Source organism: Bactrocera oleae, chromosome 4 (assembly GCF_042242935.1).
Source record: "Bactrocera oleae isolate idBacOlea1 chromosome 4, idBacOlea1, whole genome shotgun sequence".
Lineage (NCBI taxonomy): Eukaryota > Metazoa > Arthropoda > Insecta > Diptera > Tephritidae > Bactrocera > Bactrocera oleae.
This window is the reverse complement of record NC_091538.1, coordinates 19260294-19286398: the sequence shown is the minus strand read 5'-3', so window position 1 is coordinate 19286398 and position 26105 is coordinate 19260294. Positions and strand designations below refer to the sequence as shown.

At 35.7% G+C, this 26105-nt stretch overlaps 2 long non-coding RNA genes across 2 annotated transcripts in view; one reads left to right on the top strand and one right to left on the bottom strand.

Annotated features, from left to right (window-relative positions):
- LOC118683104 (uncharacterized) overlaps positions 1 to 22554 on the top strand; it is a 73572-nt gene extending 51018 nt beyond the window's left edge. The window contains exon 2 of the long non-coding RNA XR_004978934.2: positions 22308 to 22554. This is a non-coding gene — a long non-coding RNA (uncharacterized lncRNA). The remainder of the gene's footprint in view (positions 1 to 22307) is intronic.
- Positions 8251 to 8804, bottom strand: LOC138856975 (uncharacterized). The gene is made up of 2 exons (XR_011395948.1): positions 8623 to 8804; positions 8251 to 8567 (listed from the first exon to the last, which is right to left on the bottom strand). It is a non-coding gene; the product is annotated as an uncharacterized lncRNA (long non-coding RNA).
- Positions 22555 to 26105: the final 3551 nt, after the last annotated feature.

Genomic DNA, 26105 nt, shown 5'->3' with positions numbered 1-26105 from the left:
GAATTAAAATCATGACATATACGGCGGAATGGCTCGTTTAGTTCAAAATTTGATCTACAGGATTTTAACAGTTAAGGTCTAAACTGCCCCGAAAAGCGAATCGGGATATTAAATTTAATTTCAGACAGGAGAAAAGAACTGCAAACAGTTCCATTCAAAAGTTTCACTAAGAATATTATGCCAAGCATTTCCCTACGACTAGAAAGTGTAGGTAGATTAATAAGTTTTAAACGACTAGTGTATGGAGGTAGACTTACCCTAGCATCCCATCGGAAATGCGCTAAGGCGAAAAGTAAAAATTGTTTTTGAACCGACTCTAACTTGTCAGAATGGATTTAGGCTAGGGTTCCATACCACAGAGCCATATCCCAATATAGGTCTAACCAAAGTTGTATAAAGTGTTTTAGTAATATACGGATCTCTAAATTCTTTAGACCAACGTTTAACAAAACTGAGGACAGCTTTTGCTTTCAAGATCATGGTATCAATATGAAGACTGAAATTAAGCTTAGGGTCCATATTAACTTCCAAATCAACATAGTTTAAAACTTGCTCTAGAATATGGTGTTTTATTACGTAACAAGAGGGGTGCACAGATCTACGGGAAAAGCACATCGTCTTACACATATTGAGATTCAATGGCAAATCATTTCTATCACACCATGCAACCAAATTGTTTAAGTCTGTTTGCAACAGACACCTTTCCTCAGTTGAAGTGTATGATTTAAAAAGCTTTACATCGTCAGCGTATAATAAAATTTTTGAGAATTCTATTACTGAAGAGATATCGTTAATAAACAACAAGAACAGAATCGGGCCAAGATGACTACCTTGCGGAACACTTTAGTTTTAAAAATTGAAGAACAACTTATATAAGCAGAAACTTGGAAGCCCAAATGACACATTTTTTACTATCCGTTATTCGTGATGAAAAAATGCTTCTTATTTTGGAATTAATTAACATTATAACAGAGCATTTAATTCCGTAATTCTGTAAATGCCTAATATGTTTCTACAAGTGTGTATGTATGACCAAAGCTTTCCCGATTCCGATGTTTTGAAATTCATTATCCGAATTTGTAGAGAATTATTGAAAATAAGCAGTAATTTCAAATTTTTTGCATTAACCACTTCGAATAAAATTGTTCAATGTTAGCTTTCGGGTTTTTAATTATAAAACAACTTCTTTATTGTTAAAAATTAATTAAATGTGGTTTGAGGAAAGAATTGTAATTGGAAAGAAATAAGCTGTGGAGAACACTACAGGTTTAACAACTAGAGTTTCAGTTAATAGTGCAAATGATTCATTTCTATTATCCATTTCATTTGTTATTTAAATATTTAAAGAGTAAATTTTTGTCTTAATATGTCTAAAATATATACAAATATACATACTTATATAGAATTACAACATGCTTTATAAAAGTTTTATTATTGTTTATAGTCAACTGCAATCTAAAATATTTTAGTATTGATTTATATATGAAATAGGTCCAATTTTACATTATCCGGCTTTATCCACAGTTATGGCAATTCATTTGTTTTTGATTAAGAGTGTTTTGTGGGCGTGGCAGTGGTTCGATTACGCCCATCTGCAATACCAACCGTCTTACGGTACCAAGAAACATGTGTACAAAGTTTCGAAAAGATATTTAAATTTTTGCTCAAGTTACAGCTTGCACAGACGGACGGACAGACGGGCGGACAGACAGTCACCCGGATTTCAACTCGTCTCCTCTCCTGATCATTTATATATACATAACCCTATATCTAACTCGATTAGTTTTAGGTGATACAAACAACCGTTAGGTGAACAAAATTATTATACTCTGTAGCAACAAGTTGCGAGGGTATAAAGACTACTAAACAAGCCAGAGACATTAAATTTTATCTCTGGAATGGGATAAGATGATTTTATAGGAACAACGTTCAAAATTAGATAGTGGGAATGGCACCGCCCACTTTTAGGTGAAAACCCATATCTTGGGATCTGCTTAACTGATTTCAACCAAATTCGGTACATAATATTCTTCTCGTATTTCTATGTTATAGTCCGAAAATGGGCGAAATCGGATTACAACCACGCATATTTCCCATATAACATCATTTTCAATTCCATTTGATTCTTTCACTTTCCAGTATGTAAATCAAGCAACAATGGTTATATCGGCGTAAAACTTTGCGTGAATAATGCGTTTAAAGTATGCCACCTTATGACCAAAAATTATCTAAATTGAATCAAAACTGTTCAAGCCCCTAAGTACTAAATATGTGAGCCCCAGTGCCTATAGTTGACCTTCTACCGAAAATATCAGTCAATCCACAAAGAAATCTCAAACGAGTATACCATTTGACTTTGCGAGAGTATAAAATGTTCGGTTACATCCGAACTTAGCCCTTCCTTACTTGTTATGCATAAGCTTATAAATTGGACAATACAAACGCAAACAGTAAATATTTAGAACTTCAATAGTTGCTTTCTTGCTTTATCCGATTTTGTCAAAAAATACCATGCATTTTAATGGCAATACCGACAGACGTACATATGTACATACAAGATTGTTTATTTTTTTCGAGTATTGGAAAATGTGCAATATATTTTTGTTAAAATCTTCTTATATCGCTTTTTCCAAATTTATCCGTTTATAATTATTGCTTTAACTTATAGACTTGGCAATTTGCACTGCATTCTGGTGCATAGTTACTCATTTTGCTTTATTTAGTTGGTATGTGGTGTTACCCAAATTTTTCCAAACAAGCCTTTTCATAATTTAAATGCAGAAACTTATAAGTTGCACAATTTACATAGTGTTTTTCAACTGTTTGTGCTATCCACTACTATACAACTGTTTAAAATTATATAATATATACATAATTAGTATGTAGAAACAATACTGTTGATAGCGGCATACAGTTAACAAGGCATGTAGATACTTTATCTTTACTTGTGTGCACATGTAAAGGCATTAATTGCTGCACAATTCGTCACAATTAAATGGAATATAAAAATTGCATCTGCCTTGCATGTACACTGCAATTACAGTATTGAATTATGACACTCGCTACAAAAATAAAATCGCATAAAAACTCAATAAAAACATTTCAAATGAATGAACATAAAGTTTTTGGTTTATTAAGTACATGCGAAATGTGTATAAAAAGCATTTGCACGTCTATAAGTATGCAACGCAGCGGTGCAATTGGCAGCAACGAGCACTGGATAGTGTAAAGCAACTGCCGTAACCTGGTCAGTACACAGATTCAGAGCATTGCAATGGGCCAGCCCATTGTAGCCCATGCGAGCCAAGCCAATCCAGTGCGCACTGGAATAGTGCAAGCGGAAGTGCCAAAGTACAAGTGGAAGTTGTAAATTTACAACATTTTTTTATTATTATAGCTGTTTTTCACTTTTCTCGTAATTTTTGTTGCTGTTGCTTGCGCACTCGTTTGCTGTTGATGTTGTTAAATATTGTTTAATTTATGCGACTTTCATGTGCTTCATAGGCGGAAGCGTCAGCACAGGTAACCTAGCGGGCGAAGTGGTGCAGCGAACAGCAGCAAGAGCGGGTGAGAGAGCGACGGTGGCAGGTAGTGGCAGGTAATTCCGCACTCGTTGCTTAATGAGCAGTAAATAAATTGTTTGAGTGTTGTAAATTATTTGTATGTAAGCCGCTGCTGAAATAGTATGTGCATGATATATGTACCATGCATAAAATTTGTGTATGTATTTGTGCGCTGACATTCCATTATTATTGCACTGATAAGTTGTAAATTTTTGAAAATTAACAGCTATTTGCCGACGGAGGTTGAGGAAATAAAATTGGTGAATATTGGGAAGTAACCAGAACGAGCAGAGATGTCACGGTGTTGATATGGTATGAAGCTGTAAATGTTTGTGAATATGGTGAATATATGTAGTGTCATAAAAATGGTGTGAGTGAGTGTGAGAACTTATGGTCCTTATTTGATTCTACAGATGAACTTTGATTTAACCAGATGCAGGAAGAAGAGAGTCAGATAAATAAGCCGTTCAAAAAATTTTAGTAGTGATAAGTTCGCGTCTCGTCTCTACGTAAGTCGCTTAGCTGATCCACTATGAGATAGGTTGGTATAGAAAGGATGCTCCAGACTTTCATATTTTTCAAGTACGTATAGCAGAGAGTGTTGTTTGGTCTATGTTCCTTGTGGTTTATTGAGAGTCGTACGGCCTGACTCCTATACAAATGTGATTACGATAAAATTATTCATAAAACCGTCTAGAGTTTCGCTTGCCTTCCCTGCTAGGGGTTGCTACACAGAGAGTGAGAAAATCATTCCTGATATATTATTTAAAGACTTATGCCTTCTGCTCATGCTATGCTATGATTCAAATGCGAAAATACTTTGGGGATGAAATCAATTTTTTCGTAATTTAAAAATTTATACTAAAGTAAATATACGAAAACTCTTTCGCAAGCCGAGAAAATTTAGTTTAAAATGTATAACCTTGGGTCAGAGTACTAGGTTGGTGTATGAGTATAACCTTAGTATAGATCGCGTGAATTACAGAATATGCTAAGTGATATTCCTCTCTATTTGAAAAGTTAATCAGCATCCTAATATACTACCAATCGTTTAAGTTTAGAAGTTGCTTTCATACTCCACGAATAGAGTCAGAAGAAAGGAGTCCTCTAGAGCGATAAAAGACTTTGCAGAGTATCCTTCCATAATATTTTCAACTATACTCTGCTCCGGTTTAACGATGGATCTATATTAAACATCTTCTAATGGGTAATCTGTAGTGTCTTGGAAAAACTTCGATTACTCGGTAGAGACATTCACGGAGTGGCGACGATACCAAAAATTAAGTAGAAGAAATACATAAAAAAGGGCTTGAAAAGACAAGAGAAGTATACCGATACCAGACAGCTTCAAAGATAGCAATTCTTAGTCTCTTGGAAAACATTTATCTGGGCTTGTGAATATAGTGCCTTACAGCATTAAAAATTGATATCGATGCTAGAATAAGAACCCTCGTTGATTGCTGTGGTCCTATTATTGGCTGTAAACGGCTCAGAACTTGACAGGGCAGAAATGTCGATATAGTTTTCGTCTTTCACTGGATATGATTTAAGTTTTTTTTGCTTTCGGATCCATCTCTTTATGTATACCATCTGATCAATTTGGCTTGGGTCGATAGAAAAAACTAAATGTTCACGTATTTTAGTACAAATCTATACTAATGACATTAATATAGGCTCCTGAACCAATAAAAGCATGCCAACTCTTAATATAATTTTCCATACATTTGTTACAAAATCGTCTCGTCTAGGATGGCTTTGGGTGTTCAGCGAATTTTATGTTTTACAGTTTCGGCTCATTTTTGAAGCGTCATTCTCCAGATTGTTAAACGGGACTCCGAACCGATGACCAAATGTGGTCAGCTGTTAATTAATTCAGTTTCTCTTTAAATTTCGAAACCTTGCTTCATTGCATATTCAAGCAATACTTTCAATGATACCGTATTTTAAACTAAAACTCTTAATGACTGCACTGTATTCATTAATACTCAAACAACCAGCCAGACTCACTTGGTACACGTCGCTTCCACTTTTATGGTCGCTACTTACTGGCCAAAAGTTTGCTTGTAGTACATCATATGTATGTTTACATTTCCATGAGGCAACCCAATTGTCCACGCATTCAACCACGCGCGGCTTACAGCTTGTACCGCCGTCTGTCGCGCAACCGACGACTGCTTGTCTGCCACAGACACTTCAAGTGGACGCTTCCTGCTTTGTATCCTGCGCCACCGTCGTCGTCGTTGTTGTAGTTGATGCTGTAATTGTCCTTGACTGCAAAGCGTTGTCTCTCTGCATATTCAAGGCGCTAAAGCGCAGCCAGCTACAGTGCGGGTGTCGCTCAGTGGTGGGTGTGGATCGCTCGGTTTGCCAGCGCATTACAACCCTTTCAGGCGCATTTATGCGCACATCCGCTGGCGCGTCGGCACCGCTTGGCTGGTCATTAAGGCAAACAACTGGCAAACAAGCGCCCGAAAGTAGTCAGACAAGCAGTCAACTGGCCAACGTGCGAATGAATTGATGAACAGCCGTCGCCGGGGACACTTCAGACTCGGCCTTCAACTTCAGTCAGCGCTCCAAATGTTGAAAAGCCGAAATGCAATTGCACTGGACGGAGGCGGTCAACAACTTGAATGCCGGCGGTGTTGCATATTAAAAACGTACGAAAAGTTGTTAATAAAACAAAAACTAATAAATAAAAGAGAGGATAAAAAGTGGAAAACTGTAAAAATCACGGTAAAAAGCCTCTGACCAAATGCTGTCGGCAACGGGGCGTGGCTGCTGAAGGCTTTGTGGCCTGGCGGTCTACAAGGCTATACAATGTTTTTAATTTTTGCGGTGTTTCATTTTATTTTATTTTTCATTAAATATTCCATATTTTTCATTTTGCATAATTTCTCTTCTGCTATCGGCTTGCGACTTCCTGATGCTGGGTGTCTGCCGTCGACGCGTAAAATTCACCGGCAGCAGCGGGATTATGTATCCCCCCCTTTTTTAAATAACAAATTGTATTTGCAAAAACTCATAAATCACGATGGAGAGGGTCTGTGTGATAAAAAAAGAAAAAACGTGCATACGTTTTTGAGTCGTTGAGATTGAAGGAAGGTACAGTGTTGTAAGCAATTTAAAGATATTGACTGCAAGAGATTAAAAAATAATTATTATTTGATTATAAAAGGTTTGAAAGTTTTATGATTCAGCACCAGCTGAATACCGACTTAAGCCGCTGAGTATAAATGTAAAAGTGTTAAAAATATTTTTTGTATAGACTGATACCATTTTATTCAGCTACTGCTGAATTGAAGTCCAAGTTAAGTCAAGGGAATTGAATAAATCTAATTTAGTAATTTCATGTTGTATAAATACTGACTGTGCTGAAAGTCGATTTGATGTCAAATATGTGTACAAAGCACCAAAATTCAGCTGCTGAATAGCATTTTTTGTTCTTGATAAATATTGAATATAGCGAAAACAAAATATTTGTAGCAAATTAAAAACAACTACTACAACTGTCTATGATTTTATATCAAAAAATCTTCTTATCTATAATTATGATCTTATATAACACTATATTATAATTCAGCAGACATTAAGTTTTATTCAGCTAAATTTTCTTTATTTCTATTAAATAATCACATATATTGGCTTATTTGTTATGAAATATGTGCTGAATTGCTGCTATTAAATATTTTTGTGCTTCATAACGGCTTCCATGTGCAGAACCAAATTCAGCTTCCAGAAACCAGAACCAAATTCAGCGTACACTGCTTAATCTTTAGCGCATGAAATTCAATTTGTTTCACTGTACTTATTTATTTCCAAGCATAGTTTTACAATCAAAGTCTGTTATCAGCGGAAAACTATAAGCACGAACTTGTTTTTGTTAAAGTTGCAACTTAATATTGTTGTACTGGGGATTAGTGCTATTTTTTTCAGTGCGGAAATGCGCAGAATGCTTTCATATACATATGAACATAAAAATACTTTGCAATAGTATCCAGTGGAAGACAATTTTGAATAAAGAAAAAAATAAAATAAGCGGAATAATACATAATTTTTCTAAAACAAATATCCACTTGTTTATAAGTTTAAGTTATACCTTACGTATGGTGAGTCAAAGGCAGGCATTTTAAAAGTAATGTTATGTCTGATATTTCTTGAGTATCACTGGAGTGAATGAAAGATGTCAGGACTTGGAAGCTTTGGAAAGTAGCTATAGTTAAATAAAAACTGAAAATATTGACTGTGAAATAACTTAATTGAATTCTATATAGTAGCGGATAACTCGGGATACTGCTATAGAAAGTCGGATAATACCGGATATCCCATATAATGAAAACATTTTTGTGCATTCTTTGTTTTAATATGTTATGGAAAGTAACGTATAACTCTGGATAAAATCGTATTATTGTTATAGTGAAATTGAAAGTGCCATGGGCTTAAGGAAGGCCTATACTGAAAACAATGAGAATTTTAACGCCGCCATTCATTTGCCTGAGTTTATAAGTCATAAAATGACAAGAATTTATGGCTGCTGAAGCCTCAAAGTCCAATAAAATGAAAATATCGAGATAGTTGTTATTAGCCTCACTTGACAGCGAGAAGAGGTTGAAAGAAACTTAGGCCCATCAGGTAAAATCTAAAGGAGGTTAAGCCACACTTCTACCGCCTTTGTTTTTATAGATATAAGTTTAGTACGCCCGGCTGAACAGTCACGGTGATGCCTGCCGAGGAGTTATAATTGAAGACTTTATTGTCACATACAATTTGATTAACACTTAACAAAATATAATTTTAATTAATTTTAAATCCATCTTTATCCCATTTAGGATGTGTAACGGGTTCCGGTATGGGTGTTGAACTTGATGTTGTTTTGAGACCTTCATCCGTTAGCTCATGCTCGAAGGTAGGATCGAGCTCATAGTAAAGGACCCATTCATCCCAACGGTAGTCAACAAAATATCGATTCACATTCCACTCAATGACGCAGAGCAATAAATGGAAAAGCTAGCAGAAGGAAGATTGAATAATAAACAAAATCCGAGAATTTTAACTAACTCACCAAAATATATTTCATTTTCCGTCACTAGTCGGCAAAAATCGAGTACTTATTTGGGAAAAATTGAAGTGACTTGAGTAAACTGCGCAGAGAAAATCTAAAATGACTAGTACATATTCTATAGAATTATGTTACCGCTAATCATAACTAATTTGAAACTAATTGTAATTTCACACAGACAGTTACATACGCTAACTTGACAAGTATTAGTTACGGTTATGAATAACGACCACGCTCATTAGTTTTTAGTTCTGAATTCGTATATAATCTGGCTTCAAGACTTGAAGCGTCGAAAGTTGCATGCTGCTCTTCGCAGAAAACCAAATCGGTATGAATGCTGCCATCTTGGAGCGTTATTTTTGCCTAGAATGATGATTGAGGGCTAGTCAATAAAAGTGATTGAACAAGGTTGAAACTCTTAAAACCTTCGCTTAAATATTTCAAAAACTTTAACGTGTTCCAAATTTTCAAATTTAATATGTTTGTCTAGGAAAATTTTCAAAAATTTCCAAAATTTGGAGTTTCCTGAAATTCGTGTTTTTAGTATTTGTTCAGTGCTATGAACATAGGTACAGAGGCATGTGATTGCTTGATCAAGCTTGAAACGTGTAGCTTAAAATAAACATTATTTTGTTTTTGAACTTTAGTTTCAATATCAAAAAATTTTTGGAATTTCAATAAAAAATATGTTTAGCTCAATGATTGTGTATGCTTGAAGTGAAAAATTATTTACAAAATTGTATAACTATATACAAAAAGTTTCGTTTCAGCAAATAAGTAAAGGGTTTTTTTTAGACATTTGATTTTCAAGAACAATTAAATCGAATATAGTTTATTGTTATGGCCAAGAATTTCAAATTTTCGCTTCGAAGCCGTCGGTCGTCTCGGCTGTAGATTTTCATCACTCCATCTTGTTTATGTTTTTTAATGTACCCAATCAAAAAGAGGTGAGCTTCAACGCTGAAAAAAAATTTTCTTGTGAAAAGCGGGATCGGTGACCATCTCGCCCATTCACCAAACGTGCCAAGCACTTAATGCTCATTCGACTACGCACGAGTTAAGTTTTGTAAGCCCGCAAACCAAAAGCCTTCCGAAAATCGTGTAAAAAGTGGATGGCACAGCTCCAATTGTTGCGAGCGATCACGGATGGACTCACTCGGGTCTTATACACAGTACATAACAGCTTAAATTCCTTATACAATAATTTTGATGATTTAGGATGCTTGAAGAGCATACTGAAAGTGTTACGCTGTGTACCTTTAATTCAAACTGTCTACACAGCCCATTTAAACTTAATAAGGAACGACATTATATGAACTATGTTTTTCTATATTTGAACATGCTGGAGTCTAAAGACAAATACCGTGTGATGAAACTATTTATTTCTCGTAGTAAATTAATTAAATAATATAATTTAGCAACTTGAACGCGAGAAATACGAATCATCATTGGAAAATGCATTCTTGATATGAATGTGACGTATGAGTAATTTCTTACAATCTGCTTGAATTTAATGACGGCTGCCATGATTGCAACATATAACTATAGAAAAAATAAAACTGCGGTGAACTTGTTGAAGGCAAAGACGGGAAGAGATAGGGAGTCAAGAAACAGTTTTTCGGCCTGCAAGTAGCTCAATCATCTTGTTCTCGTATTGGCTTGCTTGCAGCAGAAACAGGAAAATGTCAATTAATATCAAAATGCTTTGATGGATATTTTAATGAGCCTTAATTACAACTGACAAGCTTTGAGTGAGCGAAGGCCTGCAAATATGAGTGGTGATGACTAAGCGGTTTGCCAAGACACAACGCCACAACTCACAGAAATACTCGTATCTATACATGCAAGTATGTGTGTGTGTATGGGTAATGTAATGAATGCGAGTTGACTTCAGTTTGTTGGACTGTCCGTGCATGAAATAGTGACTGAATGATGGACAAAGTGGTACAAGTGATTGAAATGTGTTGCAACAGGCACAAGCAAGCTCAGCAACGTGTATACACGAATGTGTGTGGTGAGCCTGGCAGCTGACGTGAAAGTCATCAAGCAATGTTTGTATGTATGTTTACGAATGCAAACTCGATTCGCATGCATTAACTATGTATTAACGTAAACGGTCATCGTACATGTATGGGAAACATGCCCCCAGAATTACCCTGTTCTCTCCGCTTTCAAGCGATTTTACAAATTCCCTCAAATTAATTGCCATTACTTGGTATTTCATGTGTTATCCTGTGTGAAGCGCATAAGAACAAGTGCGGGTTGGACGGACAATGACGACTGTTATTTGAAGGTAGCGATTCTACTTGCGGAAATCGGCCATTTAAAGTTGAATTTCATTTAAGTGGAAAGTAATAGCGGAAATGTGTTGAGAGTGGGAAATTAAGGTTAACTGTAAATAGAGTGTTAATTGCAACATGACAAGGAAAGTTAGAAAAGAATAAGTAAGAGTGAGCTAAGTTCGGGTGCAACCAAACATTTTCTATTTTCGCAACTTGCAAAGACCAAAGCCGGGGAAATACATTCTGGTGTTGGCAAAACTTTATATAAAAAATGTTTCAAAAGAATTCAACATTCATTGTCCAACGAAATCGTGAATGAATTACAATAAATTTTGGTATATTATCAACTTATATTGAAGGTTAGACTCACTTAGTTTTATGACTACATTTTACTTCTCGTCAACGAAAATTATATTAAAATCATTCTTAAATAAGAAATATATGATATAAACTCACCTAAAGAAGCCAAGTTTAATATAATGAGTTGATGTGAAAATGTCAACCAGAGGATCGCAATTTATTATATTAAGCATATAAAATTTAGACCAAAGTCCAGACCAATTTCGTTCATATTCAGCATTCATTTAATTTTATTAAAGTATACCACATTTTTCAGGTGGAAAGTTGGAAATTTTTATACTGGTTATATTGGGGCCAGATAAATAAATGCGCTGATTGAATTAATTTTGACACGCCTGAGGTATACATGATATCATATTTTCAAGCAATTTTATAGATATATAACTTACACACTTCACGACATATTAGCCATAAAACTTGTTAGAATAATAAAAATCAATATATCTATGTATGTAGTCTTTGGGAGTCGGGTTAAATTCACTTTTTTTCGGCATTAAAGTATTGTATATCCAATATTATACATTCGTTTCTTATGTATATATTGACAGTTATTGGTAATATAAAGCCAACTGGAAGTTTAAAAATCTTGCATTAGGTATATGGGAGATAGGGGTGATTTTGACTCGATTTAATCTATTTTTGGAAATATAACATACTACTAACAGAATAAAATGTTCCCTGAGTTTCATTAAGGTATCTCAGATATCATCACCAATAATAATGGAGTAAATCCAACCAGATGTTTGAAAACTCTGTGTGAAACTGTGTTTCGTTATAAGGGGGCTAGGCCAAGTTTTCACCCGATTTTACTCGGGTATAAAATAAACTAAAAGTATATTGACAAAATTCAATCCGTTTTTGAAAAACGGGTATACTATTATCATAAAGTAACTATTTCCGAATTGCAATAATATTTCTCACAGATTGTTCGTTATTTCTGGTAACAAGTTAGCACAAGGCACCAGGGCCTCCATACCCACCATTCAAATGTTACAATCAGAGCACGTTAATTATAGAGAAGATCCAGAGAACGTAGATTTATAGAGAAGGTTCAACTGCGGGCCAGCGTGGGAATTGTCAAAATCTAACAAAACACGATGGGGGATATCACCACAGCTAGCTTGGAAACGGTGGCGCGTGAAGAGCGCTGAGCATTGAATGAAAATGAGACTTGCTTTGATATTAATCATGTTTATAGATATGAATATCATTATGCGAATTTTTATGAATGCATGCAGAACTGATAACATTCTTCATAAATTATGTAATTTTCAAAGCAATATTTATAGTCAATGTGCAAATAAGACCTACTCCAACGTGTTGCTCCAGAGTATAATTATTTTGTTCACTTAAAGGTTGTTTGTATCACCTAAAAATAATCGAGTTAGATATAGGGTTATATATATATATAAAAGATCAGGATGACCAGACGAGTTGAAATCCAGATGAGTCTCTGTCCGTCTGTCTGTGTAAGCTCAAATCCTGATATGATAAAAAAAAGTGCCGCCTTATTCTTGTTTGTCATTTTCAGTTGAGCGCTAAGGAGTGCTATTTTAACTTAGTGTATGGTACCTGGAGAACGACCTATGGATTTTAGATTTTTATCTCTTCCTAAAAATACCACTGAGATCTCAATTAGTTCTCGATCGTCATCGAAACAGCCTTTGTCTGTTCTCTTTCGCTTTGTCCTTTTCTGTACGAATTCTTTGAATTGATTCCTATAAGGAAATTCATCAGTGTTGTATATATATGTCTCAATAGTAGCTGCAAGAATATATACGGTATCCATCATAAATTGGTGACATATGTCTAGCGCCGCTAATATTTTTGGATGAAGTCTTTCCACATTGATTTTTTGTTTTTTTTTTTGGCTTGCAAGCTCTCGACCTGAGTTGCTCAATCTTCTTGCAACAATATTATATCTGCGTTCGATTCAGATGACTTGTATAGAATAAAATGATGATGTCGATGGAGTTGCTTTGGGATATATTTATATCGCCGTTTCTCTTGTTAAATAATTCTCATGCGCGACTTTTTCTTTTTATCGATCATCTTTTTTGTTAACTCCATCTAAGTGATCCGGTTCACCAGGGTTTTCATTGCGAAAAATGCTTATCTTCATTTGTTTTCATTAATTGAAGCGTATCGGCGTGGGAAATATTAAAAAAAATTTCTGACAAGCTCTTATCTCTGCTGTCTTGAGTTTTTTATGCATTTTTAATTGCGGATTTCACTCATAGATGGCTTCAGTTAAATTTTTAGGTTTGCTGGCGTAGTCCAAATGTAAAACACATTTTGTTATTTTATAGTTGGCAATTCAGCTATCAATCAGTAAAAAAAAATTTTTTGATGGGTTGCGTAGTTTTCGTTTGACGTTAATTGGAGCTTGGTTGGGATGTTTTGCCACATCCACCATATAGTCCTGACCTTGCACCATCGGCACGCATACAAATAATGCATACACAAACTTACATACATATATGCGTACACATGTAAATATGGCACCAGCAAAAACTACAAAAATTTTTTTTTCAAAACCAATAATCGTCTCAAATAGCATCACAAGTCAATATGGCAGCAAAATAGCCGAAGCCCAAACTTGTAGAAAACACACAAGAACAACATTTTCATTCATGAACGCAAGCGCACTTTCAACAAGAAAAGTTGATTCATTCATAAAAGCAGACATCACATTTTCCCGTGCATGCGTTTGCCTACGAGCGTCGATGGCAAAAGCTAAAAATCATAAATTGAACCACTTTCGGACGTTCCTTCTGAAAGAAAGAAGTGACAACCCCGCAAAACAACAAAGCACAGAAAAAAGTGACAAAAGCGGCAACAAAGCTTTTGTCGATTTAAAGCATTTTACAATTGTAAAATAATTTTCCATTGCTCGCAAAAATCTTTGTCAATATGTATGCATGCTCTACATAAACATACACATTTACGACGGTTTGTGGGCAAAGCTGTAAGAGCGGCAAGGGAACCGGTAACAATCGAGGATCATTAGTTTATTTTCATTCGGTTCAGTCGTCGCGTCAGTCCTTCCACACATTGACTCTTTGACATGAAAGCAAAAAACATGAGCTTCGGCCATTGGTTGTCCATGCCTATGATATATGAGAAATGAGTGTACATATTTACATATATATGTTACATATAGACAAATTTACAAACATTATGCGTTATTTCATATTTGTTTACATGCACACATAATAATATACTTGTATGTATGTACTTGTATGAGCATATGTATATGTTATCAAAACTTTTAATGACCAGAGCAAATAAATACATATATAAATATATATAAACTGCATATTTAGGTAATAATATAAACCAAACTTAATTATACTAAATATTTTATGAAATTCATCATGAAATAGGTAAATTTGTAAATATTTACATAAACATTTATATACCTATATTAGGTAAAGTAAAAAGTTCGTTCGGTTTTTTATATATTTTTTAAAAGATGATAACTTTGTGTACATTTGTCCGATTTAAGTCAAATATGCGCCGTTCGTAAACTTGTTGCCAACAAGATGCTAACTTCAGGTTACCCCTCTCGTAAAAGACTGCGTCCCTATTGAAAAAAAACTCGGAGAGCCAATTTTCACAGGCCTCTCTTGAGGCCAACTTCTCACCATTAAGCGCGTTCGCCATGGACAGGAAAAGATGGTGATCACTTGGTGCCAGGTCCGGACTATAAGGTGGGTGCATTAGAACCTCCTTTTCGAGCTCCTGAAGCTTCTGGCGCGTCATCAAAGACGTGTGTTGCCTGGCGTTTTCCTGATGGAACATACTTCGGCCTCTGTTGATCAAAGATGTCCTCTTCTGGATGAGTGCTGCCTTCAAGCGGTCCAGTTGTTGGCATTAGAGTGCCGAATTGAGTGTTTGGCCATGTGGGAGCAGCTCGTAGTAGATGATTCCTTGCCAATCCCACCAAACACACAGCAAAACCTTCCTGGCCGTCAATTCGGTATTGGCCACCGTCTGGGCCACTTCCCCGAGCTTTGACCACGACCGTTTGCGCTCGATGTTGTCGTAAGTGACCCATTTTTCATCGCCAGTCACAATCCGCTTCAGAAACGGGTCGATTTGGTTGCGATTCAGCAGGAAATTCGGTCCATCATGTTTTTTGCGTTAGTTCGTGTGGCAATCAAACATCGAGCTTATTTTTGAATCCAAGGTTATGCAAATGGTTCCAAACGGTTTTCTGGCTTATCTTTAGTTCCTCAGCAATTAAATAAGTGCCCACGTGACGGTCTGTTTCCACTATTTCCATGATTTCATCGCAATTTTCGACGACAGGCCTCCCGACGCGTGGTGCATCTTTGACATCGAAATTTCCGGAACGAAAGCTAGCAAATCACTTTTGTGCTACACGTTCGTTTACAGTATCGGGCCCATAAACTAAATTAATTTTTTCAGCCGCTTTGGCTGCTTTTTCGCATTGATCGCAGAAAAATTGTAAAATATAGCGAATTTTCTCTTTGCTAGTGTCCGTTTTTGACGAGCGCTCATAACGTACTGAGTCAATCAATCGAAAAACAGTCAAAAACAAACTTTTAGCGCGAGTAAACACGTTTTCAGCGCCGTATAGTATAACATGATGTGACACGTAACACTAGTATTATGGACAATAACGCCATCTCTTATATATATATATGTACTTATGTGCTTTAATACCAAATATATACAGAATATCTATAAATTATAATCAAAGTCGTTTGCGCATTGTAAATAAACGAATTTCTAACCGTACATTTCTTAACATTGAAATTGTGCATATGAAAATGCTCAATACTTTTCATGTCTCCTGATGTTAAGATTTGGTGAAATCAGCTAATAATTTTTTGTGGTGAATTCCTCTCATCATATACGAGTACCTCTCCGAAAAGTTGAACATTTTGGCAATCGGCACACCATGAACCTTCTCTATTCTGCACCGAATTTGGTTGTGTTCCGGAGATATGTGATTGCCTCTAAATGTGGGCGGTGTCACGTACACCGCCAAATTTTGAGATTGGATAATATAAAAACACCTTGTACCATCCGTCTCTGACGAACTTAGTTATTGATTTATTGCGATTTTAGTAGTTTTTAACAAAACCGTTATATAGAGAGTGGACGGGGTTAACATCCGTGGTTGCGTGGCAGTGCTCCGATTTCGCCCTTTACAATAACAAACTTCTTATGGTGCCAAGGAACACGTATACTAAGTTTCACCACTATCAGTACACCGGATTTCAACTCGTCACGTCATTCTGATCATTTATATATGTATATATAATGCTAAATCTATCTCGATTAGTTTTAGGTGATACATGCAACCGTTAGGTCAACAAAACTATTATACTTTATAGCAAGATGTTGCAAAACTATAAAAATGTAGTAAATATATTATTTTTGCTTTGAAGGCTTTGAAACCTCGGAATTTAATTGAGGAAAATAGTTTCGCGAAATTACATAACTCTGGCCGAAATAAGAACCGGAAGAGAGAGAAAGAGAGAGAGACAAAGGGAGAGGAAAAGCGACTTTTATTTAACGATAAATGGCTGGGATGATCCGAGGGTATGTCTGTTACTCTAACTTCCAAATAAAACAATAGGGCAACGAGTATCGATTTACCCATATTGTCTATCTCGACAAGTGGTTTTGAGTAAATTTTCCTTTTTGTAACTCTTTCTCTGTTAAGCAAGGTAATATAATTAAAACAAGTGTTAAGAGTTAACAAAATTGCTTAAAATTATATTTGAAAAAGGGTCAAATCAATATTTTGACATTCGAAATAATTTACATGCATGTTTACATATTCTCTATTACTTTAAATGCACACGACTCTCTATTTTCTTGCCCCAACTATGCAAATGGACTCACTAAAAATACCAACCAGCTTTGTTTGAAAGCAAAGATGGAACGTCGACAGTCCAGTTGAACAAAAACAAAAAAGTAAAAAGAAAACATGAATTGATTCAGCAAATTTGTGCATATCACTGAATACTTGAATAACTTGCACCACCAATACCAACAACCCACATTGCTTCAAAATACACACAGAGTTGCATGGAACGCATTTTTGGTTATGAATTGTAGCTATATATAAATTTCATACAAAATAACTGGGTTTATATAAGTGTACGAACATTGGGATGGTGTTTAAATAAAAGTGTTAACTTGTTACATTCCGAACCTCGATTGCTGGGAGTCAGAATAAGTGTACTAACAGCTTCAGTGTGGACGCTGGCATTTCGTATGGTCCAGATTTAGAGATATATATTGAAAATACTACTTTGAAGAGCCTACTCTTTTAGTTTAGGCTTTTCTTCTACACACTTTAATCGTTTGTAATCGGAAACACATTTAAACGGGATATACTAAAACTTAGTGATGTCATTTGATGGCGTGAAACTATGAAAAAACGTACACCCTAATGCAAAACCCAACTAGTGGTCGATGGACATTGCCATTCAATTCAATGAAATTGAAAAAGGAATATTCCGCTGTATCCTTGCCTTCATAGCTGAGGAGCTGTGGGAGAAGGGTGCCTTAAACTGGTGTGAGTATATAGTGAGCATATATAGTGCTGTAACGGTAGTTGCTGCTGAATTTATTGCATACAGCCTGCGGACAGTGTCATAGCCAAAACTGAAGCAAAGTCAAAGCAAACTAGTCGATACTGCGCCTGCAAGGCAGAGAGAAAGAGAGAGCATGACAGTGTGTGAAGCGAAAACGAAAAACAATACAAATTTAGCTCTGGACTGCAGCTGACATTGGCTTCGTGGCTTTGGCGTTTGCAATTGTCAATTTACCATGGGCTACTGCTCAGTTGCAGTTATATGCGAACAAGTGCACTTGCCTTTACCTCTGCACCATAATAACCATAGGCACTTTTGCCTGTCGCATCTCTTTCGCCAGTTTAAGTGACCGCAGCCAACTTAGGCTTAAATAAGGCAAACATTTGAATTGTTTTCTCACTGTGTTTGTTCCGATCGGCATTTCATACAGTGAGTCCTGCTAGCAAGATTCATTCATGATCGATTGTAAATCTTCACAGCTTAAGAAAGAAAACCCTTCTTAAAAATTTCAAAGTCGTGCCTGCTGAAAGAGGGCTACATCAACTAGATTAGATCAAAAAACTTATGTCTTGACTTACTTTTTTAGTTTTCCTGTGAACTGATGCTCAAAGCGTAGTTTTATCCAGACAAATACGTTCGAAGATATCTGAGTTGTTTCAGGTACTTTTGTATCTGATTTCTAATATTTAGACCAAGTACGCTTTAAAAATTTTTCCCCTTCGCTATATGTTTTATGTCTAATCATCTATATCAGTCTCAATATGTTTTCGGTCCATGCAGTAAAAATTCGAATAAAAATGTAGACGGTGATGGCGGAAAGTACAAGGTTCTGGAAATGAAACACTCTGTTAAGAGAAGAAAATTGAACTTATCAAGACGACTCCTATACCTATCAATCTTAACATACCTCTAGTTTATATTTGGATGAGTGTTTCATCTCATTTGTAAATGGTTCTTATGTAATTCGACGAATATAGTGTCCCTGAAGTTCAAAGACGAGTCCTGAGTGTCGGATTTTAATAAGAAACCTTTTTATGGCCTTTAGAGAAATAATCGCAATTATTGTTTGTGTTGATGTCGGTCCCTAGATGTGCTTAATATCTCTTGTTAACATCACAAACTCATTATATGTCGTCATCTTCTACAATTGACCTCACAAAAAATGACACAGCGTGCGTAAAGGTAAACGTAAAGAAGAACGTGGCTAATTCCTCGGACCAAAAGGAGGAGACAAAAACGCGCTGCACATTGGTGAACAGAAAACAATGCGCAGATATGAAGAACATGCCTTCACAAATGTAAGCATTAGAGTCGTTTTGAAAAAAATATGGTGGCTGGGTACCACCCCTAGAATGGAATGCACATAAAATGGAAAAAAATGTTAATGCCTGATTTCCTACACATGAAATAAAAGTCGAGGAAACAAGACCGATGGAACTCCCCAACGAAGCAGCGCTCTTTACTAGCAAAAAGCTACAACTGGTTGAAAGAAAACATTAACGAAACAAATCGTTAGGACAAGAAGGTATACCAGCAGATGTACTAAGGTACCTAGATACTAGATAATAGCCGAAAACCGCCCAAGCGTGCTTCTAGGAATATTTAATACCTGCCTAAAGCCAGAAATTTGGAAAAGATAATAAATAGCTCATGTTAATTAGTGAAGGAAAGGGAGAACCAGACAGCCCAGAAGCATACCGGCCACTCTGGGTGCTTGACACAGCCTTGGTAGGCTTGTAGGTTTTTCGAAAGATTGCTGAAACCAAGGATAGATTATAACCCAAACAATGTGGTTTCAGACCTGGTAAATCAACAATGAGTGCAATTGATCATAAGGAATGTAGAAGAAGCGCTCAGGGGATGCAACAAACTCAGATGAGTTGCACTTACGGAACGTCTTCAACAGCACTCATTGGAAAACCAAGGTTAAGACATTAGAGGAAAATTTTAAAATACTCACATATCTCAACCTAATGGTGAGGAGCTATTTGCAAGACAGAATTCTGTTGTATAAAATTTCTGACCACTTAAAGGTCACGTCAGGAGCTGCGCAGGGATCAATTCCGGGCCCAGAACTCTGGAACGTCAGATACGATGACATATTAAGCCTCGATATGTCCGACGATAGTTACCTAGTTGACTGCGCAGATGACATCGCCGCGATAACCACTGCGAGAGACACTGAAGATGAGCGCAGGAGTGTAAACTAGGTAATGATCAGAGCAAAAACGTGGATTGACGAGTGACAAAGCCTTAAACTTGCTACTGAAAAAGCCGAACAAAGGATAATATTTCGACTATAATAGGCATGCGGACAAAAACTGAAACTCTAAGTAAAAAATGTTGCCAACTATCTTGGTGTAAGATTAGACTCTAGGCTTATCTACTGGAGCCAAATCCTACACGCTGCAGAAAGAATAGGGAAAGAGATAATGTGATGTTACTGAATGTCTGCTCTAAGAAGCAGAGTTATGCACAGATTCTTTGAGGAAAAATAACTGACGTAAAGCCATAGAAAAAGTGTATCGCACCGCTCTTGTAATATAGAGTGGTCCAAGATGTTCACAGATGTTATCCGGGCACGGATATGTTTGAAAATATCTATATAGATTGGAAAAATTCGAAAAGTCGTTTTGTATTAACAACGCTGCGACCGAGAACGATGCGACGGGTCACAGGGGGAGGTTCCTAGAGGAGATTTTTTTAGTGACCTGCAACTGGCACATTTTATTGCTGTGACGACGGAATGATGATGCGGCTGGCAATTTTCTCAACCTCCCCCTAAAGAAAATCTTCTTCAGATACCATTTCGAAGTAGATCTTTCATGGTGGTAGACGATGCTTCGCTCTAAGTTAAGTGAATCAGCCGTGTCAAAAGTATTTTTTACGCGACTGAGTTTTATTTTAATAGAAGAGGGGATTGGGTAAATTAAATAAGTAAATGGAAATTTGTTTTGTGCCTAAATAAGGTCTACATATGTTAAATAAAATCCAACGACAAGCAACTTAAATTAAATTTTCGGAGAAAACGCTAAATAATATCAACTAAATGTATGATCAGCCACACTCTCGAAAAATTAAATACATATAAACACACATAGATGCCGTACGGGTGGGAAATTTTGAAAAAAAAAAAACTGTAAAAGTTTTCTTCGCAATTCACTGCACACGACGCAATCTCGTCAGCGTGAAAGCGTCGCGAATCCATTGCGACATTGATGCGTTTTTACGCCAAGTTCCATTTCTTTTAGTGCAATTTTTCAATTTTTCATATTCTCAATATGTGCGTGTGTGTGTGTGCGTAGTGTGATTTTATTTGACTTTTTTTCGATGTGTGCAGTTTTTTCAGTTATTTTACTTATCAAAATCTGTGCAACACCACCTAGTTGCACACTCCTTCGTCCACACATACCATCATACGCGTTCCCCCTTCTCCTGCTTCTGTCATACTTTTTGCCTGTCGGTTGCATTTTCGGTTTGTGTCTTTCAGCGCATTGCCATTCGCCAAATGAAAATGTGCATTCACATCGCATAATTTCCGCTTCGTTTGATTTCATTTCACTTTTTTACACTTTTTTTGTTTTCAAAAATTTGCAGCCTCTTCACTTCCCAATTTTTATTATATGGCATTCCCACGCAGCTGACGACAGCAACCGAGTTTAGCTCACCACTCTTTCGCCGTTTTTTAATGCTATGCCGGATTTGCTTTTCTTTGCATGTATTTAGGGGCACTTGATAATTTCTAATTTATAGGCGAGTGTTGCTACTGTTGTTGAATGTGAGTGTTAAAATGAGATTTTGTGCTGAAATTTGGAGGCTGGTGATAGTTGAAAGCGGACGTTGGCTATTTGCAATGTCTAGTCTAATTTAAAGCTCATGTCAAAAATAATATTACTTTTATCAAAATTATTTTATTGCGAATATAAAACGAAAGAAGAAGCAAGGTTAGGTAAAGTTCGAGATAATGAAAAAAAGGCTATAGTAAAAAATAAAAAATAATAATTTTTATGAAACAAACAACCATATTTACTCAACTTGAAAATAAATTTGGCTTATATGGCTCAAATTTTAGGTAAGAAATTTAAAAATTCTACCCTTGTTGAAGCGGCAGAAAATATTCCTCAAATAATTTAGTCACCGAATTATGAATTATTAAGGCATATAAATCTTGTATCTCATCTTCAGCTCATATATTTACTTTTCTAACGTTATTCTTTTCGATAGTCACGGACTTGGCTACAATTTTGAACCGCATCGTTATTTGCAGAGTGGGCTGGGTAATTTCCCCTTATTTCACATATTCTCAAAATTTTAATATTTCTATTGTTTATATTGTATGAAAACATACGACGTAATTTAAATAAATTTGTTAGCAAATTTATTATTAAGAATAATTTTTACGCCAAAATGTATGCAAAAGAGCACAGTATTTTAATATTTTTTAAATATTCTTCCCTATTTACAGGACAACGCGTTTGATACCGACGTCATCACAAAATTGAAGGCTAGAAACTAGCTCCACACACCAATTTAACCACAAATACGTGAGGAGTGTAAATATGTGGAGATGTGAGTGAAGAAATGCTACTACAACTGGACAGACGAGAGCTTCAACATTGAATTATATTGAAAAATTATAATATTTTCTCTCTATTATTTCTTACCAAATATTCGAATAGCAAGTGTTTTAACTCAGAGCACCTCATTAAAAAGCTGCCCCTTTCTACATTGCTGATTTCAATAAAAATATATTAGATCAGTAAGTTGTTATAAACCAATTAGGTAAGTACATGCATTACATATTGCTCTGCATTTAAAGAAGAAACGCTCATGCTTGATAGCTTAAGTGAGGTGAAAGAATTTCATCGATTTTTGAGTAAAGATGAGAGCATAAACTCAACAAAATGATAAAATTTGTTCTCACTCCCAAAAATATTTTTATCAAATTTCGATGAAATTTTTAATATTGGAAGTGTTTTTATATCGGCTATTAAAAACTCAAACTCTATTAAACAAGTAAGTATCTATTACAGAAGGTACATTATTCAGATAAACAAAATTGTTTTTATTTATGATACTAAGTCTACACGCGGCTGTAAATGAACTGAAAAGTGGAACAAATCCAAAATGATCTGTACTGGCGACATTAAAATTTAAGTATACGCAAAATTACTGTCGGAGTTTTTTTTAAGAAATATGCGAAGACTAGGTCTATAAAACTCAAGGATGGTTCCGGACGTCCGAAAAAGACTACTGCTGATTCAAAACAGCTAAAGACATCAGTAGCGATGCTCAAGAACTAAATGGAGTACGCGAATTGTATTGTACACCGGTGCCTCCAAGAAGACGGACTAACTGCCCGTTGACCTGTCAAAAAACCACTCTAGACGGTAATAATGCGACAAAATCGCCTCCAATGGGCTAAACTGGATGAAAGCTGGACGAAGAAGGATTGGGGAAAAGTATATAGAGCAACTTGAAACCTAAGGTAAATAAGAAGACTAAATCGAAGTCCTTAGATATGGTAGTAGTTTTACGCGTAGGACCTTTGTGAAAAAGTACAGTTTTTTTTTAATCTCTGCCTACATCATATACCTACACCAACACCCCATATAACGGTGTAGCGGATAACTTAATGATTAAATACGCCAGAAGCATTTAATTTCACATCCGATGTGGCACACAAAACTTTCATAGGGACAAAATTGGACAAAGGGCATGGAACCGCCACATTACGCAGCACTTAGTAGACCAATTTCAACTAAATTCGAAACATAATACTATATATACACATAATAATGATATTTCTATGTTATAGTATGAAAATGAACGCCTACTTCTCATATACAGAATTCTAAATTTCATCTCATTCTTTCACTTTCCAGTACAAAAATCGAGATGCAATGAATATATCGGGATACAACTTTGTACATACAGTGCTTTTATAGTTTGACTTCTCATGATCAAAAATGTTTAAAATCGGACTAAAACTGTTCAAGTACACAAAACCGAATATAAGGAGCCAACTGCTTAATGTTAACTTTTTACCGGAAATATCGGTCAATCTCTGAGATCTAATCGGTTGAATCAGCTCGATACTTCCCTCAGCCTCTGTATACGTACAAGATTTTCGAACTGTCGGCTGACTTTATTCCACATATATCGACCAATATATGCGTTATCTTAATAAGATTGAGTGGGCGATTTTTTCTTATAACGGTACATCTTTGTACCGAAAATGGATGGAATCGGGTAAAAACTCGTCCCAGCCCCAATAAAAGTAATAACAGTATTTTCAAACATCCGGTTGACTTAACTCTTTATATAGTGGTGAATGAAAATGAGAGCATTTTGTCCATTAGCAATATGTAGTACAAGTACTTGGAATGCCAAAAATAGATAAAATTGGTTCAATACTACATCTTCACCCATATACCCAACAAAAGATTTTCAAACTTTCGGTTGGCTTTATACCGTATATAGCGGTAAATATGTAAGATATCTTAGTAAAATCAACTTTGCTATACATAGTTGAATGCCAAAAATATGTGAATTTAGTATATGAATTATCTCAATTTACAAATACTACAAAAAATGATTATCGTTATTTTAACATAATGCCGAACATGCCGAACATGGCGGTCAGTGTGTGAGTTATTTGTTTCTAAAATTGCTTGAAAATACGTTCTCGAGTATACCTGAGTAATGCCAAAAGTTAACGCAACAAGCTTGTACCTTTCTCTGCCCCAATATATCCAGTATTATGATTTCTGACTTTCTAGCTGATTTGAAACCTTTTAGGTTTTATAATTTAATGAAATTAAGGAGTTGCTCATTTGTCGGGACCGCCTATATCGGATCCCTATAGTATATAGCTGCCATAAAAACAGAACAATTGGAATCAAGTAGAAAATGTATGGAAAATATTTCCATATGACAAGGTATCTTGACGGTAGTTGGCCCTTATTATTACCATGAAAACTCTAAAGAAACTGTTCAGATCGAATCTCTATAGCATAATAAACATTCAAAATAAAGTTCCTCTAAGGAGTATTTTGTATTTATGAAGGATATTATAGCTTATTTAAGAGAAAGATAAAAAGAAAAAAGTTTAAAATTGGTTTTTCAAATATTTAAGAAAAAGATAAAAAGAAAAAGGTTTCAAGTTGGTTTTTCAAATGTGAAATTGTCTTAGTTATAACACATTTTATCTATACACTGTTATCTCTATTGCCAAACGTTATAACTAAAATGTTGTCTCTACTAAAATTACTAAGCGGTGATCATATTTGATTTGGACCAAACCTTGAAAACTGAACTCAGTAACTACATGCATGAAAAATGTGTGTGGGGAGTGATATATATGTATATATGTATATACATGTATGTGTGTGAATTTTTAAAATATATTTTATGTATGTGTGCGAATTAATATATTTATATATGTCTATGTGTGTAAAGCATATAAGAATGCTTATTTCTCTAAGCTGACCACTACTCAATTTTCAATTTGCACTGAGGTCACGTATACGCAGTGCTGCACATATGAGTTGACGTACAAATACATGGAAAGTAAGTATGTGCTTTGGGCATCCTTGGCACTTAGGTAAGTACATGTGATATTTTTCACATATCTTCTTGTTAGCTGAGAATTGATACGTTTACTCTGCCTTTACACACTTGCGTACACCGTCCAATGCCAGCACAAGTGTAGGAAATTGCTTGAGCGACAAAATAAATATAAAATGAAATGACAACCTAAAGTACTTGCCTACGTACTTTTGTGACTTTAACGAATTTGTTAGATTTGCAAAAATTGCAAAAATTGAATTGATATCATCAGCAGGCCAAGGCAGCCGATATGTAAGCGCTTGTGTAAAAGTATGTAGGTGGAGAGCAAGAATATAGCGCAAGTACGCAGAGCAGCTTAAACACACCGAAAATTGGCAAAAGTTTGAAAAAGCTGCAAGTATTTGGTGAAAGTGAATGGAGTAAGAGCATCGAGGCATACATAGATATAGCTTTGTGCCTCAAATGTATGCATGTGTGTAGGTTAAATTCTTAGTATACTTGTTGGTGGTGCCACTTCGTTATCTAAATCGCATTGCGCAAACTTTTAACGAAATTTAGAAATTTGTTTTCAGCCAAAATATTGTACATTCACACACACATAAGCGGGGTGGTTCGCCCCTTTGAACGTGCTCATTGCACTACCCTAATGCGCTAGCTCACTCTCTATCATTTGGTTGCGTGCTACGTGTCG